At 38.4% G+C, this 19,462-nt stretch overlaps 1 protein-coding gene across 1 annotated transcript in view; it reads left to right on the forward strand.

Annotated features, from left to right (window-relative positions):
* Ophn1 (oligophrenin 1) overlaps positions 1 to 19,462 on the forward strand; it is a 351,191-nt gene that overhangs the window by 150,663 nt on the left and 181,066 nt on the right. The window lies entirely within an intron of this gene.

The raw sequence follows: 19,462 nt of genomic DNA on the forward strand, positions 1-19,462 counted from the left end.
AAACAAAAATTAGTAATAGGAAGTATGCTGCTGCTGCAACTAATAGAGTCATATGCTACTTAGCAATGTGAATACTTTCTGAGAAATGTATCTGTAGCTGATTGCTTCCTTATGTGAACATCATAGAGAATACAGAACTAGATGGTGTGGATCACTCAGTGGAGTTTCTTGATACAATTAAGAAATGCAGTAAGCATGAGATTGTTCAAGCTATGCCAGCATGATATAGCATAATGTTTAACATGATGTTTAGCATCCTGTTTATATATGTTTTATAAGGTCTATTTTCAAAAATAATGATAGAAGTATGGTGTAGTAAATATATAACTTAGTGACATAGTAAGTTTTCTTTTCATGCATTAGGCACACAAGTGAATTGCTGCAGTGTTTGTGTTATTGGGAGTACAGTACCAAGCATCTAGGACATAGTATCAGGTGCCTGATACTATGATGCTAGTATAGCTATAAGGCCATGGGAGTGTCACAAACTTTTCTGCCATTTTATGATCTCCCCCACTTTCTTTTCCATATCTCCTCTCTTCCTCTATTTACTCTCCTCTTCTATAATCTCTTCCTTCCCTTTTGTTTTCTTTACTATCTCAGACAAAATATTATTGTGGCTCAGGGGAGACTCAAATCACCATTTTTAGTTTTTAAGATTCTGAATGCTGGGCTTTCAGGCTTGCCCTACTACACCCAATTCTATTAATGATCTCTTGGAGACAGTGACATGTATGCAGTCTGTTGTTGAAAAATGTCAAATGTTCATCTGCAACATATAATTATATTTAAAACTGTGAAAGTGCCACCAGAACCAAATACTTGATGGGCTGCGAGAATTTTGAGGCACATACTAGGGAGATCTGCCAGTGCAGTGGAATGTCTTTTATATGTGGTGAGCATTCAGGTATAAATGAGGAGGGTGATAGAGAAAAGTCTCAGTATATAGATTATAGATTATTGGCTATGTAGTGTTGTGAGAAATGTGGGAATAAAGAGTGATTATGATGAAATTGAATAGAAAGGAGGAGGATGTTATTATTGAGCATTTAGAAAAAGAATTTTTGTGGCAAAGAGCTTGGTGGATTTTTATTTGTATTCAAGTAATTTTTGGAAGGCGGAACTTGTTTGAAGCCGGGGATATCTATTTTTTAATAAATTTTATTAGAAAACTTTGTGCAACTTTATGGTGTATATTGATCCACAAATATTTTCCTTCCCAACTTCTCCTAGTGTTTCCCACCTGATCACCCTTCATACTTCATGGCGTGTTTTATTACTAATATAACCACCCAAGTCTCATTAGTTCTGTGTATATGTGCTTGGGTATGTGACTACCCACTGGGGCATGCGCAGCGTACCCTTCCTCTAGCTAAGAAGATTTTTAAAAAGCAGAGCATGTAAGAAGCAGCTAATTTTCTTCTGTCTGCTAGTAATAAAATTCAAGAAGAGAAAAATTAAAGGACTTTTAAAAAATTATCTGTAACTTTAAAATAATTGAACCAGTGTGTTCCTATTGCAAAACACACACACACACACACACACAAGCCTAAACAAACAAAAAAAATCAAAGCAGGTTCTAAATAGAAGTTGTCAATATTATGGTTGGGGTTGGAGATAACTCCATAATTGAGAGTTTGGGTATTGCTCTTGTGGAGAAGCAACTATACTACACTCAAGGTTGCCTGTACCTCCAGCACTAGAGAATAGGAAACCCTCATCTGGACTTGCTGCACACCTGCACTTACATACACACACACACACACACACACACACACACACTGCACACAGTATAAATAACTTAAAAATAATAAGTAATCTTAAAAAGAAAGATTAGCATGGCTATGAGCTGAGGACCTTATGGAATACATAGATAGAGATTATATCTATGAAGGAATACATAGATAGAGATTATACCAACATTACCACTGGTGACTTAAGGAAAAAAAAATTAGAATGGATTGAGTCATACAAAATGTGCTGTGCTGTTCTTCAAGAAAAGTATTCCAAAGATAATTCAGAAACCACTAGAGTTTCCATCCCCATTATAGGCTCTAGAGGCAGGGTTAGTTCCTTCTCAATTTAAAGACAGTACTGATTTTGAGGTAGTTTGACCCTAAGGTGTTCCTACAGCAGGTCTTCCAAAGATGGACCACTGCAGAAGACATTGTGGGTCTACCCTCTTCCTCCGTAGAGGCTATCACAGTGAATAGTGTTTAGGGCCAACCTTCAGAAAGGTAAGAGTGATTTTACCTTCTTAGGGTCGAGAAACCATGTCACTTGACCAAGGAGGATTATTTTGAGACCTCAAGTTCTCAAAAGAGTTTGACCAATTTCCAACTTACCTGGCATCCATCACTCCTCCCCTCTCTTACATTTTTGTCTTCTAGAATGGGGGTGCCTGTCTTATGCCTACACCTATATTTTTAGAAGTATGTTGGTTGTTTGTTATCAGAGGCCCACAGCTAAAGATAATTTTACAGCAACTATCAACCATATCTGAATTCTGCCATAAAATGAATCGGCTAAACTTTGAATTATAGACATCTGAAGTAATGCTGGAATATTTTGACTTTCAATGTTGTTGGGATGGTATCCCAATGTTGTTGGGATACTTTGCCTGTGAGAGAGGAGTGAAGTTGGTAAGGTCAGGGGTGGGTAGAATGTTATGTTTGTGTCTCCCTAACTTCAGATATAGAAATCCTAAATTCTGTAAAGATTTCCGTTTCCTTTCAGGATTTCAGTTACTTCATTTGGAAAAATGAGTCCCATGAACACAACAGCCATCACTGGGCTAAGAGGTTTTGTGTGTATGTGTTTTTTTTTCTATAACCACAGTAATCCTTGTGGGCATATGACAAAGAGGTAAACGAGACTTACAGAAGACAAATAAAATGATAGAAGTTAGAGCATTAGTATCAATAGCCTGGATTGGGATACAAGGATCTTTTTAGCTTCAGATTTTACTTCTTTTCAAGTTAGGATCTCACTGTGAAGTCCAGGCTGGCCTGGAATGTCTTTCTCTTCATCTCCCTTCAGCCTCCCCAGTGTCAGAATTACTGGTGTACACTACCATGCCCAACTACATATTTCTGTTAAGCTATGCTGTCTAGATTTGTGCAGGATTGTATAGGCTTGTCTCTTACTCATGATTCATCTGTCTTAGAATCTTAAGTGTTGTGCTTATAGGTATGCACAACTGCACCTTGTTTGACTTACCATTATGACAACCACCAGATATTAAAATCTCAAGTCCTCAGGGTGGTTACCCACATTTTAAATCCTTAACAGTCACAGGATTCATAGTAATCATTTGGTTAGAAAGCTTATACATAGATCCTGTCCATCATCATTGAAAGGTCTGTTGCACAATACTATACCAGATGATTTCAGTTTCAGAATCCCTGGATCTCTTTTATTACTTAATATGTCAAAAATGATATGAGTGTTTTCAGTTTAATTTCTTCAGCCTAGTGTACAAATCTATTCCCAGTATATGCCCAGCATGTAGTCAAAGGATAGGTTAAAATGTATCATCTTGAATGAGCATCCAGTCTTAATGTTTGGAATAAGAATACACCTTACCTTATTGTAATACCATGGCAATTGAGTTGGATAAATAATATGAAAGTAGCAGGAAAGAGACTTATTGTCAGGTCAAATATAAACTTCCACTATGAAAGGGAAAGCTGAGGTTATAGATCAGTAGTATAGTGCTTTCCCTGCATATGTGAAGCCCTGGGTTCTATGCCCACCTCTCAGATAAAAAGGAAAATGGAAAGGAAAGGCAAAATAATGGGTGGATGTATTCCTACTGCTTGATATCATGGGTAAAGGTGATATGAGCTTTCAAGCTTGGTGAATAATCTAGATAGCTCAGAAATACTGTATTCTACTAAGTTTCATCTGACATCTAATTAGTATTAATATTTATTTTGGGAAGAGTGGAATTGAAAGAAGAAATTACAACTATAATAGAAAAGTATTTGCTATTTTCTAGATTACAGGGCAGTTACTAACACCGACAAGGGTTGAAGTGGCCATGTGCTTTGAAACCTATATGTCTAACTTGCTTTCTATCCTGGTTGAGACCAACGAAAGAAATGAATGGATGATTCTTTAGTGGCTGTCTATCTATCATGCAGCAATGGAAATGCCATGGTATATTTTGTATGTAACATGCCTACAGATTTTGTGATTTTTATCAATTCTGTCTTCTCACAGCAAACTTGTGAGGTATGACTTAAAAATGTATTTGTCTGAGTGAAGAGACTGAGACCCACCAGTCTTTTTCCATTTCTAAAAACCCATCTTTATCAGTTGATCTAGCTTGCAATGCTACAAAGACCCACTTATTGTCAATTATGTAGAGTACCTGGAATTATCCTGACAGTGAAATTTAGGCTAGAGGATATCACAGTTAACTAAGGGCCAGAAAAATGAAGTTGTTAGACTACCATTATGTTTTCTTGTTGTAGCTTCCTAGTTCCAAATTTACTCCTCCATATCTGCTCTGTGATGACACAGTTCCTTCAGTTATCTCTCTACAGTTATCATGGCATTAAGCTTTCTCGGTAGACAGCACTACAGATGGAAGGGACTTCAAACATTTTCGGGGCTGCATGGTAGTGCTGCAATGGTGGAGCTCTGCTCTAGCTGTCTACTCAGAACACATGGTGTATCATTGACTTTGAAAGTCTCTGTCTTTTAATAACATTCTCCAGGTTTATCGACTTTGAAAGCCCCCCCCCCCACATTCATGATTCATCTCAACCTACTTTTGTAATTCACCACCCCGTACACACATCATGGGGCCTGTCTGATGGATGAAGCATTAGTATGATGCATTAGGTCATATAGTTTCATATAGTTTGATTGTGCTTATGGGATTCCCATTGAGCCAGACAAGCCCTGTGAAGCTCACATTAAACTTAGCATCCCTTGCCCCCTGCAAACTGTGTGCTGCTTGTCTCTGGAGAGAAGATTTCCTCTTGTCTAGTAAGAGTAAACTACCAAGCCAAACAATTAGACTTCATTTCTACACAGAGGGTTATATTACCATGTTCCCAGTGAGGTCTCATCCTTATCCAGTTTTTGTCTTGAATATTTCAATCTTTAGCCTTATGGGACCATATAAAATGTCCTTAAATTGTATAGATACTCTCTTGTCATGATTTTCCTTTTGTATTATTAGAGGTAGAACCTAGGATGTTGTACATGATGGGCAAATGCTCTACCACTGATCTATATTCCCATTTAAAAGTTTTATTTTTTTTCTTTTTGTTTTGTTTTGAGACAGTGTCTCAAATTGCTGGCCTTGAATTCATTCTTTAGTCTAAGGACGACTAAAACTTGTGATCCTACCCCTGCCTCCAAGCCTCAGACTCTAAAGTACCTGGAATAACAGGTTTTGACTACCAGGCTTGGTTTGTTATAATAATTCTTGGTAGTATAGTTTGTATCCTGATCGGACTAAAACTGAATACACAAAACTCTTCTGCTAGCTGGGTTTGTGACTTCACTAGTAGTTGCTAGGTACTACCACCAGTGACAGAAACACAGCCAGTGCTGTTTACCACCAGTCTCCAGAGGACGCCCCTCCCCACTTACGGACTTCTATTCAGGTACAGACAGATTTCTGACTATGGTACAGACAGGAAATTCAGGATGAATCATTATAAATCAACATTGGCGAATTTTTAAAGTATTTATACAAAGAGATATATAGGAATAAGATAGGTTATGATCCTAAAACAGTGAGTGGGCTTCTTCAGAGAGAGTCACTCTTAGATTCCTTTATAATGACTATTTATATGACCTTGGGAACATTTGAAAGAAGGAAGTGGAATGGGGAAGGGAAATGTAATTATATTTTAATAGGACATAAAGTTAACTTACCCAAAAGAATGTGATTTGCAGCAAGGTTTTCAGATTGAGCATTTACATTTCTTAGTGAGCTTTTGTCAATGAAATTATGTCAATTTTTTGAAGTATATTGTCTAGTCCTAAGTAAGCATCATTCATTTATAGATTTTAATATTCATATTGGAGATGTTTTTAGGAAAACATAGTCTACTTTGCTTTTGTGGGTTGTGTTGAAGTTTCTTGACACTGAGTCAGCAGGAAAGACTAGATCCTGGGATTCTGGGATCCTGGGATTCTGGGATCCTGGGGTGATGGATGGTTTTCCATATCATGTCTCCTTAATTTTCTCTGCCTTTCTAACTTTCCTTAGTGCTATGCCTTGCCAGCACACTCTCTCTCTCTCTCTCTCTCTCTCTCTCTCTCTCTCTCTCTCTCTTTCACACACACACACACACACACACACACACACACACACACACACCTAAGCTTTTGAATGATCTTGGAAAATAGAGGCTGTTGTTCTCTATTACAAGAGTAGGACACTGAGGGTCAGTGTGATATGCTAGCTAAGGTCACTCAACCATGAATGACATTGCTAGGAACTAAGTTCAGGTTTCCCAGTTATAAGTGTAAGGCTCATTTCACTTTATATAATTTTCTCATATGTATAGTAAGAACAATGAATTGCTTGGAGATATGTGGGGTGGTGGGCTGTGCACAGACAGCCTGGTCCCTGTTTAAGCAAAGGTCTGGAACCCTGGTGACCTGGTGGACCGTGATTTCCACCTGCATAGGACAGAAGGTGTTCGGCCACGCCTCCTGCACCCCCTCCTGTTGCAGCTACAGCTTTCCACAGCCCCCCACCCCCCCAGCAGAGAGGTATGTAGTCATCAGTCAGGTAGGAGCAGGACCAAGCCCTCCAACATGCAAATAAGGTTTCCCTAAAGCTCTCAGACCAAACCAATGAGAAGTACCTGTTGCCAATCCCTTACCCACCCCAAAGCTGTACATAAGAATCCTATCTGGAAGGATTAGGTGTGTGAGAACTACGCCATCGTCAGAGCCTTCAGTCCTAAAGTCCTAAGAGCTGTAACACTTGGGAAGAGGTCTGCTCTCCCCAAGTGCTCCCAGAAGCTCCCCTGGCTAGTTGGCCACTTATCATGCAGCCCAGCCTGACTCAGTGCACAGCATGGAGTAACAGTAACCTGGAAGGCATGGCAGATAAGAAGGTGGAGCTGACTGCAGCAGCAGAAGTGGTGTGACAGGAGCGACCTCCCCTCTCTACCCACACTTTCTTCCCTTTGCTAGAACTCTAATACCAGGCTGGGCCAGAGATCTCTGTGGAAAGCCTCTGATACACAGGCCCACAGAGATATAATGAGTTAATTTTCTTGGGGAGTTGTGAACAAATGTCTGCATACCCCAGATAGGGCATCAATGACATATTTATGTATGCCAAGCTATGTGAACCAATAAGAGAATGCTTAAGGTGTTACATATAAAAATAGGGTCACTCAAAAGTAAGTAGATTATGAAACAATCCCTCTTAAATATGGGTGAGAACTCCTGAAAGCTGCAGCATGGATAAATTCCCAAATACATATTAGTGATGTCTGTTGGATGTTGCAATATTGGGATCATGCCTTCTCTTGACTGTTCACTTCCCTTATACTCTAGCAGCTATGCCAAGCCTCTTTGTATCCAGGGATAAGTGGAAATTGTTGAGGATCAGGCTTGCTGTGCTTAAGTTACTCCATGCTTTATAGAAGAGTGGTTTTTCAAATGGCATTACACTGAGAGTCTCCGTTTTACAAGCAGTTTTAGATTCCAGGTTGAGGATGAGAGATGATTCTGTGCCTGAGTAAATGTGTGAGTGGCACCATCTGGCCTAATACTTACAGCACAGAATAGTAAATGAGTCATGGTTTGGGATGAGTAGAAAATAAATCTGTTCATAATGAATTAAGATCAGAGGCATATGGTGTATGAAGATGATATCTGGAAAGCCATACCTAAGAACTTATGACATACACCAGGCAACAGAGGGGTATGACTCCCTCCTGGACCTCATAGTGAGGTAGACATCCACCTTTGTGATGGTAGGTAACAGTCCCTACCATCTGTCTTCTCGCCATGAAGTGTATATGTTTAGGACTGACATGCAGATAACTCCCATCTATCCCAGGGACTTAAACATGGCTTCCCTGTTGATGTGACTTACTTGAATTGACACTTGTCTATCCCATGTTTGCTTACCTGGATTTTCTGTCTTGCCTATCCAGCAGCCCATTTCTTCATTTGCAACTTGTAATGCTCTTTTGCCTCTGTATATAGAACTGATTATATAGCTTGTCTCTGATACCAGTACTCAATTCTAAGGCTAACAACCAGCAGCTAGCACCCATGGTAGTCTTCTAACCTCTGTACCATGGTTCCATTCATTATCTTATCAAATACAAAGCCTTTTTCATTCCTGTAAGTTTCTTGGCTTTCCTTCTTAAGTTATTTTGAAACTTGTAAAAGTCTTTACCTCTTTAACCCCTTACACTTATTGATATGTATGTATATATGTATGTATGTATGTGTGTGTGTGTGTATCTGTATGTAAAGTGTGATCTCAGAATTAATGTTAGAAATTAAGAATGGAATTAAAAGGTCTGTGTTTGCCTTAGGATAGCAATAACAAAAAGCAAATTGCTGTCACTGAAACAGCTGTCTTTTGTAAATTCGTTGTTATCCAGTATATTCTGACATTGTGCACAGACATAAATGTGTTCATTTGTGTTTCTGATATAGTGCACTGCATTCTGTTGTCAAGACTACTAGGTCAAGGGTTTTGGAGGTCATACAATAACCTCTGTTCTGTGCTTATCAATGGTCACATTAGGCTTGCCCATCTAGTGGGACATTTTCTTTTTTTCTTTCTTTTTTTAATTTATAAGTACACTGTCATTGTCTTCAGACATAGCAGAAGAGGGCATCGGATCCCATTACAGATGGTTGTGAGCTACCATGTGGTTGCTGGGATTTGAATTCAGGACCTCTGGAAGAGCAGCCAGTGCTCTTAACTGCTGAGCCATCTCTCCAGCCTGTGGGACATTTTCTTATTAGACTCATTCCCCAAACGACTCTAGCTTGTGTCATCTTGACAAAACACTAGCCAGCATACTCCTATCCCAAACTTAATATCTTCTTTTTTAAATTTAGTAACTTATCAGTCCAAATCTATGCTGTTTATATCCCCCTTGGTATAGGAGTACCCACTAGAGTGTGATAGACATACCAGAAGCCAAAGCCTTAAAGAAAATTGACTCTCTCTCCCACAGAAGCATCAACTGTTAATAGCACCTAAGTTGGGGGTGAGCTCTCATATTGTCCTCCAGATTGCATCCTAGAGTGTTGACTGGCCTGATCTTGTGCGGGCCACCACAGATGCTATGAGTTCATGCGTGCAGTGGACTTGCCGTGCCCACAAGACACTATTTCACTCTGGTCCTTTCTGTTGGCTGGCTCTTACAATCTTTCTGCCTCCCCTCTTCTGTGAATGGTACCTTAGTCTTGGGGAGGGAGATGTGATCATAGATCTCCCATTTGTGGCTGAGCAATCCCCCTGACAATCTATGCAGCTTGACAAGCTATGAATTTCCTTGCTATCTGTCATCCATTGAACAAAGAAACTTCTCAAATGAGATCTCAAAGCTGCATTGATTTATGAATAGAGACACAAATTTAGAGAGCAGTTTGATACTACATTCAATTAACAGAATTATAGTAGTAGATCTATTCCTGAGACCTGTTAGCTCTCCAGCCATAGATTATGGCCAGTATAGTATCAGGCATGTCCTTTGGCAGAGACCTTCAATTCAACCAGAAAGTAGTTGTGTACCTCCACAACATTCTCATACATGTCTAGCAATTTATCCACTTTTCTATTTTCCAGCGGGTTTTTTTTGGGGGGTGGGGTGGGATGTAAGTTTTCAAAGTATTTCCTAATGATTATCTGGATTTTATTAGAACTTGATATAACATTCCCTTTCTCATCTTCAATTTTATTAATTTTAGTCTCTTTCATTTGATGTATTTGGCTAAGAGTTAAACTCTTATTTTTTACTGACTTTCCTATGCTGGGTATTGAATCTCACATATGCTTGGCAACAGATCTGCCATTGAACTACAGCTCACTTTATTGCCTTTTTTTTTGTAAGTTGAAGATATTAGTGTATTCCTTTACCTCTGTTTTGCCTACAATGTTTTGGCGGTCATACACTCTTTTCCCAGTTTAGGATTGGTTGTAATATCCTTACAGTCTGGAACTATTAGTGAGATCTTCTTGTAAAATAAACTATACAATAGTTTACCAAAGACAGTTGTTAAATAAATGCAAATTTCCACCCATGTTTTCTTTTTTGTGTTTTATATTGGGTTAATATATGTGTTAGTTTCTTGTAGCTAGGAAATACCAAGCATTGTCTCAATTGGTAGAATCTTGCTGAATGTGCATGACAACCCGGGTTTAATCCCCAGCATCATATAAACCAAACGTGCTGGTACATTCCTATAACTCCAGCACTCAGAGGTTGGAGGCACAGGGGTCAGAAGTTCAAAATCATTTTCTCTACATAGCAAGTTTGGGGCAAGCCTGGGCTCCAAGAGACTCCGTTTAATGAAACAAAAATAAAGATGTTTACCCCCCCCCCCTCCTCTATTTTTTGTCTGTTAGCTGAGTTAATTTACTTTGTCTACCTACTTTTTGTTATTTCATTTTTTTTTTAATCAACAGCCTCTTGCTGTGTATATCACTGGCTAGCTTGGTATTTGACATACAGCCAAGGCTGTCCTTGAACTTATGACTATCTACCTGCCTCAGCATCTCAAGAACAGGTAATAAAAGGCATATGTCCAATATCTTCCTTGATCTGGGCATTTGTTGGATTTCTCTTCCATGTGTAAAAAAGCCCATTCCATACCAGATTTTGGAGTTTTCCCCAACCCTGTTAGTACATCATAGCTGTAACATGTTTAAGAAAACTCTGCTTAACAGCATCTCTCTTTCTCCTGTAATATAACTTCCCTATCCCCTGGCCCAAGATCAAGGATGACAGGCATGGCTTAGTTTAGCTCTGTTCATACATAATGAGTCTTTCATCCTGCAGTGTAGAATGCTGGACTGTGCAGTATAGATGGCAGTATAAAGATTCAGTGATCCCTTCTAAACACATGACAGGGAGAGGATTTGTACCCTTTGATTCATATTTTTAAAGTCTTGTCAGAATTGCCCACAGTATGATGTTTTCATTCTTAAGGGTCCTCTTGCCAGAGAGGATCAAATCCTGAATGAGGCCTTTGTTTAGATTTCTGGTGAGACCAGGGCCAAACCTTCTGACTAAGACATCTGAGTATGCATTTAACCCTCTCTGAGAGTTAAAGCTGGCACAGAAGCAACGATACAGTGTGTTCTTCTTCAATGGATGGCAAGCAAGAGGCCACTGACAGCAAGACCTGGGTTTGTTACTCTTCTTTCTGTTTCTTCTTCATGAACAAGAGTTTATAGAAATAGTTTCAAGAAAGGGCTGTTTTGGTGGTAGATGAGACTGAAAAAATTCAAATGATAGAAAAAATGAAGCTAGCACTCTGAGCAAATAAAGCCAAAGGTTATTAGTGCTGGCTCTCACTCCAAAGGCCATTGCATGCCCTTGGAGAGAATGAAAGGAAGCAGCCACCAATAGCTTTCAAGCATTTGCATTTCAGATGTGCTTGCATGTTTTGGAGCTGGTGGCCACTAGAATTCATTAGAAGGGAAAGTCAAGTAGTCAAGGTTTCTAAGAGCTAAACTTATGTGATGGTAGTCTATAAATGATTTAGAAATCAACAGAAAATACTTTATAAGCCTCATGATTTAATAATTATTGTTTCCTAGGGATATAGCCTACAGATGAAGAAATATAGTCACCACATAACATGTTTGAGGATATAGAGCTATTAAATATAGATTTTTGATACTTCAGGGACCTCTCTCTTTTTATCTGCTGTGTTAATTTATCTCGGGGAGACACAACCAATCTTCTCTTTATTTTAGCTAGAACATAGATGGCAGCAAAGTAATGATTTCATTAAAGTCAACTTGGCAAACCAGGGAATTCTTACAGAATACAAGTAAGGTCTTATTCACAGGAATGTGGGTGACTCCTACCAGCTGCTTCATCCTAAAGTCACATGAATGACAACTTTATGAAAGCTAAATCATTGAGTCTCCCTTTTCCACTTTATTGTTTTTAAAGATTAATTTATTTTATGTATATGGGTACACCATCGCTGTCTTCAGACACACCAGAAGAGATCATCAGATTCCATTACACATGGTTGTGAGCCACCATGTGGTTGCAGGGAATTGAACTCAGGACCTCTGGAAGAACAGCCATGGCTCTAAACCACTGAGCCTTCTTTCCAGCTTGTCTCCACCTTATTTGCTTTTCTATTTTATGCATACTATAACATTACCCAAAGTGACCCAAGGCAGAGTAATAGCTGAACTCCTAATGAGGGTCCTGTGGCCCTTTCTTCCATCCCTTAATTAGAGAGTGTAAATAGCTCTATTTCTATTACCATAGATCTGGCTGTCATTGCAATGGTTTGTTATATCTACTTGGCCACATTTTCTCTACTTGAAGATAGCAATGAGGATAATCATTCTATCCCTTAAAGGAAAACATCATAGTATACCACAGTCACCTTGAACTTTGAGCTTAGCCTTTTGGCATTGCAGTGAAAAGTCAGATAAAGTGGTTGATGATGCCTAGGATTAGTTGAGTTAATAAATCCATGGGGATAAAGTTTACTCCTTTCCAGTAGTGAGAACAAATGACCTAGAACTGTTATATGCCATCACATGGATGACTATGACACATACATGCTGGAGTTTTAAAAAAAAAAGTGCTGTTAAACACTACATGCTATTTCTTCAAAGCTCAAAATTAAAGCAACAATGTAGATTACATTTATAACTATAACCTACTGAGTCTCTTTAGTGTTGTTCATATGTATTTGGCTTAGGGATGGTCACCTGGGACTGAATAATGTAAAGGGGGCCTTGTCCTTGGAGAAGACTAACTCCTACTCTCTCATCAGCCATTCATTGCTCTTTAAAGGATTTTTCTCATCCACATTGGCATGTTGACTGGTATTGTCATTGTTCAGATTTTACTTAGGCAGCCATATTGTTGGGCTTCACTCTCTTATAGTTTTCCAACTTTTACAATCTCTCTGGCCCTCTTCTGTGATGTTCCCCAAGCCTTAAGTGTGTAGGGTTGTCCTGTAGCTGTATCAACTTGGGACCGAGTACCCCATGGTCAGTTCTTTTCTGCTTCATCCAGTTATGAATTTTTGTAATAGTTCTCATCTGCTGCAAAAACAAGCTTCTTTAATGAGGGCTGAGATCTATGCACATCTGTGAACATAAAGATAAGTATTTAGAATGCAGTTAGAAATTATAGTGGCTTAGGAAAGCAGCAATAGTAGATTTTTCATTGGGCTCATGGCTTCACTAGACACACGACTTGGCTAGGTTAACTGTACTAGGCATGGATTCTATTCTATTGAATGGGATTTATATCAAATTTGATAGCTATTTGTTAAACCCTAGATATAAATAAGTTCTCTTATTGAACCTGTAAAGATAGCATGCTGTTTCAAATCATTGTGATCCATAGGTGTCACAGCTAGGTAAGACAGTTTATGACTTTGCCCCCTCAGCAGCTCTGCTACTATGAGAGCTAGTCCTCCTGGAAGAGGCTTCCAATGACGTTCCAGTTGGATTCCTCCAAGTCCTGTGTCTAAAGTTTGATGTGAATTCAGCAATAGGGTCTTAAGTTCAACTTCTAGGAGGTAACAGAGGGCAATGGCATTACCCTGTATTGTTTGGGGAGTATCTTTGACTCCCCTGACCAATATCTTGGAATGAAGCCCTGAGGTTTTTGTTAGATTGTTTATGATTTTGAGGGGAGCATGGTCACCCCAAGTTGCCTAACTTCATTTAAAAACATGTATTTATATATGCACACATACATACACACATACATATGTACTTACTTGTAATTTTCAGTAAAAGTAAACTAATGTGATCCCCAGTGACTAGTCCAAACATCCTTAGTGTTACTTATCCTTTCTTTGTTTTTCTCCCTTTTTGTTGCTTTCCCTCCCTTTTTTTCAGGTAACTACCCTCAACAATTTTTCTCTTTTCCCCCTTCATAGCATCTATGTCCTAGTTTCCCTATCAAGACCTCTGCTACCATCATCCATTTTTACTCTCCTCTCCTGGTAGCTATTGTTACTCTAAATTATCAACTGAAGATCCAGAGCTATAATCCACAAAAAAAGAGAACATAATGTGTTTTGGTGTCTTTAACTTGTTCATTGATAGTTGTTTCCATGCTTATAAGTGCAAAAATGTTTCCATAAAAGTGTTTTATATGTCATCTTGTGTGCTGTGCATTTGAGATGCTTTTTCAAGATATCTCTCTCTCGTCCCCCTCTCCCTCCCTCCCTCTCTCATATTCATATATATCTGCATTGTAGGATCTACACATTTTTACTGAAGCTATTATCAAATGATCCCTAGGTGGTTGTAGTAATTTTTTACCATCACTTGATACCATTAATATAACAGAGCTTTGTGTTACTTTCCAGAAAATATTTCCTAATTTAGAAAAATGCAAGAGAATTTGGTTTATCAAGTGTTTGTAAACTCTTTGTAATATAGAAGAAGGAAGTTCCTTGAGTGGAAGAATCTACTCTCTAACAAACACTTCTACTTAACACCAAATTTGACCATGAATGCGAAGTACCTGGCTCAGAATAGATGGCTCGATAAGATCCTTCAACAAGGTGTTCTATCCCTGAAACACAGAAAAGTTATAATGTTTAGCCTAAAGAGTGGAGTTAAAAGAGAATACCATCCTCATAATAAATATTAGTAGAACTTGATCTAGGAAAAGTCACATTTGTTTTCCATCTCCTTTGCCATCCCGCAGCACTGAGAAACTGTGTCACAGATCAAAGTCACCAATATCATCTTTCTCTTACATAATCAAAATGAGACTATCCTGTCTACTTTAACCTTTCCAGTGCCCTTTCCATTTCAACCCGCCATCACAACAGTTTATAATTTGTGAGAGTCATCTTTCTTGGGTGAACAAGGCCTACCCGATCTTGTTATCATCAGCTGGTTTCAGTGTTACTGCTGAAGTACTAGGAGAGGTAGGGAATCAGAGCATATCACTTTTTGCTTTAAATTGTCATCTGGATATTCTTCCCCTTTGTACTACCAAGGAAATATCAACTGTTACAAGACCTTAGATGCTGCACTTGATATGTTTCTAGTGCGATTGAAAAATGGGATTTTAGACCTTACTTAATTTTAATCATGAATATAACTATGCATGCCTAATGGTTACTATACAGGTCAAGTAAAATTTTATATTGTTAAATAGAAAAAACCTGTAGGAGCTAGCATTCATTTTGCTTCTTACTTATGTATAAGGCTGTGATGTGCATCAAGAACATAGCATTCTTACTTTACCCCATGAAGAAGGTATTTGTTATTTTATCAGTGAAGCAGCAAAGGCTCCGAGAGGATAAGAACTTATTCAAGGTCATACGATCTACAAAGTGGCAGAGCCAGGACTCAACTTCAAAGTCTATGTCCAGAAGGAATTATTTTTCTTCTACTTCTTTCTTTCTTTATGCCAGAGAAGCATAAAATTAAATTATTTAGCACAATGAATTCTAACTGCTAGATTTCATTAATAAGTGGAGCTGTGTAAATTCTAGTTTGTCTCCTGGGACTTTGCTAATGTTCAGGATGGTTGGAGAAATAATGAGTATCCAGGATGAAAGTGACTGAGTCGTTTGCCCAAAAATTATTCCTAATACAGGATTAGATATCCTGTATTAGGATTCTACAAAGAATAGAATTAATAAAATGTGTGTAAATATGCTCTCTGGTATATGATAGCTTTACTTTATAATTATTTTGCTATACTATGTTGATAAAGCAATATGTATTCTGTAAAAAGGATACTTAAAATTTGAACTTCAATGTTTCCCAGAATGACCAAATATAGTATGGTGCCCTGTTGTGATGTTGTGTGGTGGCAAGAAGCCAGAGTTCCAAGTTGGCCACATGGTCACAAAACAAGTCCTACTTGATAATATACTGTATCGCTAACCTTTTGCCCCCTTACTTGATGGTTGCACCTAGAGATTTGTGCATTGCCAGGCAAGTGCTCCACCACAAAGCTAAAAACCCAGGCCTTTAAGTTCTTTAATAATTTTGTGACAAGGTCTTGTTAAATTGTCCTGGCTGGCCTCAAACTTCTGATCTCAACCTTCCAGGTGCTGTTATTATAAGCACTTGCCACCATACTTGGCTCTGTTTTTGATATTCAGGAAGTTAAATGTAGTTGATATATTTCTGACTTACAACATTTTTTCAGCTTATGATAGATTTATCAAGACACAGCCCATTCATAATTTCAGGAGTGTATGGGGGCTGGGGTGGGGAGTAGAGTGTTAAGGAAATGATTTTAGGAGTTAACAAGTTGGAAACCTAGATAAGAGACCAAATTGCAATTTATGTATGAAGATAATCTTCCTTTGTTGATTCGAAAACTTTATTTCCTAAAGACTCTATATTAGATGAGTCTCACACTCATTCTGCTAGATAATATGGTTTGTTCCAAGTGCACTGATTCAGTGTTACTTGTTGTCTACAAAGTACCTTAAGAGCAACCTTTGGACAAGTATTTGACCAGATATTTGGGCAACATAGCCTAGCCACGTCGATGCATAACATTACATAATATGATGACAACATTTGTTGTTAAGAGCTCTGGAGGGTAGGAGGTTCCATGTTTCCCTAAGTTACCTTCAATTCTTCATACTACAATTCTCTTAGTTGTTACTTTAAGGCCATAGATGCCACAGACTAATATATTACATTGGCATTTTCAGTAAGAAAGAAGGGCTCCATTAATATTCCATTTTTATTCTTTTGTCTAGAGAGACAAATGTCTACTCAAAACTGCCAGCAGACTTTGCCTTATATCTCATAGGCTGAGTTGTGGGCCAGCTCTTAGGTCAGTAATTGGCAAGGACAAATGGGAATAATAATACTCCCTTTGGCTTAGGAAAATGGCTCTCCTTTCCCTGAGAATGATGTTTGCCTGCTTGATAGCTAAAGAAATAGGAAGGAGGAAGACTGTTAAGCTGGCTATGAATTCTGACCATTAATCATGGACTTTCATGAGCAGAGATGTTAAACTTAACCAGGAACTTTTAGAGTATACTCAAAAGGCAGGGAAGAGAAAAAACTTGTGATATTTTAATAAACACTAAAGAGTTTTTCCTTATTTCCTATCTTCTGTAAAGAGAATATGGTCAAGACTCCTCAAGGGAAATGAACCCCTCCAAGATGCACAGAAAATGGGTGGCAGTTTGGGATAGGTCCTATATTCTGACTCCTACCTTCTTTTTTCTGGATCACATTTAATGACCCAGAATTTCATAAGTATATTAAGTATGGAAGGTTCCCGCTGTTGTGTGACACTATTTCAGGGGAGATATAATTACCCCATATAGGGAACTAACTAGGGAACAAAGTACAGATATTGCTAAAATCCAGTTTGGTGAACCAATGAGTTTTATTGGGTTACTTATAGCGATCTGGTTGAAGGGTTACTTACAGGAGCAGGAATTGCTGAAAAACAACTGCATTACCAAAGACTACCCCATTATGGGTGATAGATAGATCACAAAGCTGGGAACCTACAGCATAGTACACAAGCTCCAGGCAGCTCAATGGGTTGGAAAGTGAGTGTATTCTCCCAGTGGCTCAATTGGTCTGAGCTTGACTGGTCTCTGTTAACTTAAGGAAGTTTGGTTTCTTCCAGGTTGTTTGGCTGAGCTCTGATTCTTCGAGGCTGCTCAGTCTGAGCATCTCCTAGGCAGCTCAGTTTGTCTGAGTATGTAGCTCAGCAGTTACTACTGCTTATATACTCTTAGGGAGGGAAGGGCCTAATGGGCCCAGTCAGTTTCACGGACCCCCTGAAACTATTTTGAGTTGTATACTTCCAGTTTTAACCAGCTTCTCTGCAGTGTGAAATGTTTCATCTTCCCTGACAACACTGTTATTTCACATCCTTGTAAACATCCTTTGTCTTAAAGAAACCCCCCCTCCAAGATGAAAGGGTTTAATCTTGGAGGAAACAGCTATACAATACCTGCCAATATACATATGCTTATTGTGATCTTTAATTTTTATACCATAACATAATATGATCTACTGCTTCTAATTAATTTTGTATTATATCACTACTTGTCAGAAGTAATCACACGTTTCTTTCAAAGATGTCCCCCTGGTTATGGTGTTTTAGGTAGAGTTCTATTTGCACTTAGGAAACGTATACTCCTATGAGAAGACTTGAAACTTCATGTAGGCTAATAGTGCTGCAGTAACCTTCTAGGCCCAGAGTTATTATTTTCACATAATGCTATCTTGTCACTAGCCTTTTTTTTTCCCAGACAGGATCAGAGCTTTATGCTCAGGTCCAGTTTCTCCTGTAATAAACCATGCCTTGGTAAGGTTCAGTTATCTCATCTGAAAATGGGTTAAATAATAAGTAGTAAAGCTCCTTTCTGCTATTAAAAATAACCACAATCTAGATGAATAGTAATAGTTCAGATTCAGTTTCTTTATCTGAAAATGATGAGAGGAGTGAGTTGTATAATTTATGTACTTTTAAAATTCACTGTTTAAGACAAGCCAAGACTAGAACTTGGCTAGGCCTTTAAACTGCCATTTCAAAAGCCAAGGGATACATTTTTACGTTTAAAGGATACTGTAAGCCAAATATCTATCTAGATAACTTAGCTAATATAATGTCTTATTTATTTGCCCATGTTTTAAACAAAGTAGATACTTGTGTGTTCTGTCTCTTAGCTGGCAGTGTGCTGTCTGTCCCACCAGGCACAACAGTTCTGGAAGACATTCAGTTTTTCATAGGCTGGCTGACTCTGAAAGAATCTCCTCCAGGAAACTAAATTCTGCTGACAGAGATATGTATACTCCCTGGGAGAGCATGAGCAAAGATTGTGTTGTTTGTGAGTCAGGGTCTTACTATGTGTGCCAGGTTATTTTTGAGTTCATGATCTTCCTCCCTGAGCCTCTAGTAAGTGCATTACTACACCTGGAAAGATAGAGATGTATTTTGCATTAGTTTGTATAGCCTCTGTGTACTTGAGCTGTGATATACTTAGTTCCTTATAGGTTTCTTATATACTTTGACAATTAAGAGTTATTTGTTAGTAAGGGAGAATAAAAAGCTTTAAACCCTATTCCAAGTTTAGATTTGGGTGTTGGCAACTACATGTAGAGGATCATAAATGCTAAGCATATGACCTTTCACTGAGATAAAACCCACACCCCACCAAAAGAATTCTGTAGTCAAAGGGAAATATTTTAATGTTAGTATTTTCAAAATATCCACTTTCCCCTCTTTAACAATATCATAGAAGTGACTTTTTTTTCACACACACCCCCCCA

Source organism: Mus caroli, unplaced genomic scaffold (genome assembly GCF_978045245.1).
Source record: "Mus caroli unplaced genomic scaffold, Mus_caroli_1 scaffold_5, whole genome shotgun sequence".
Taxonomy (NCBI): Eukaryota; Metazoa; Chordata; class Mammalia; order Rodentia; family Muridae; genus Mus; species Mus caroli.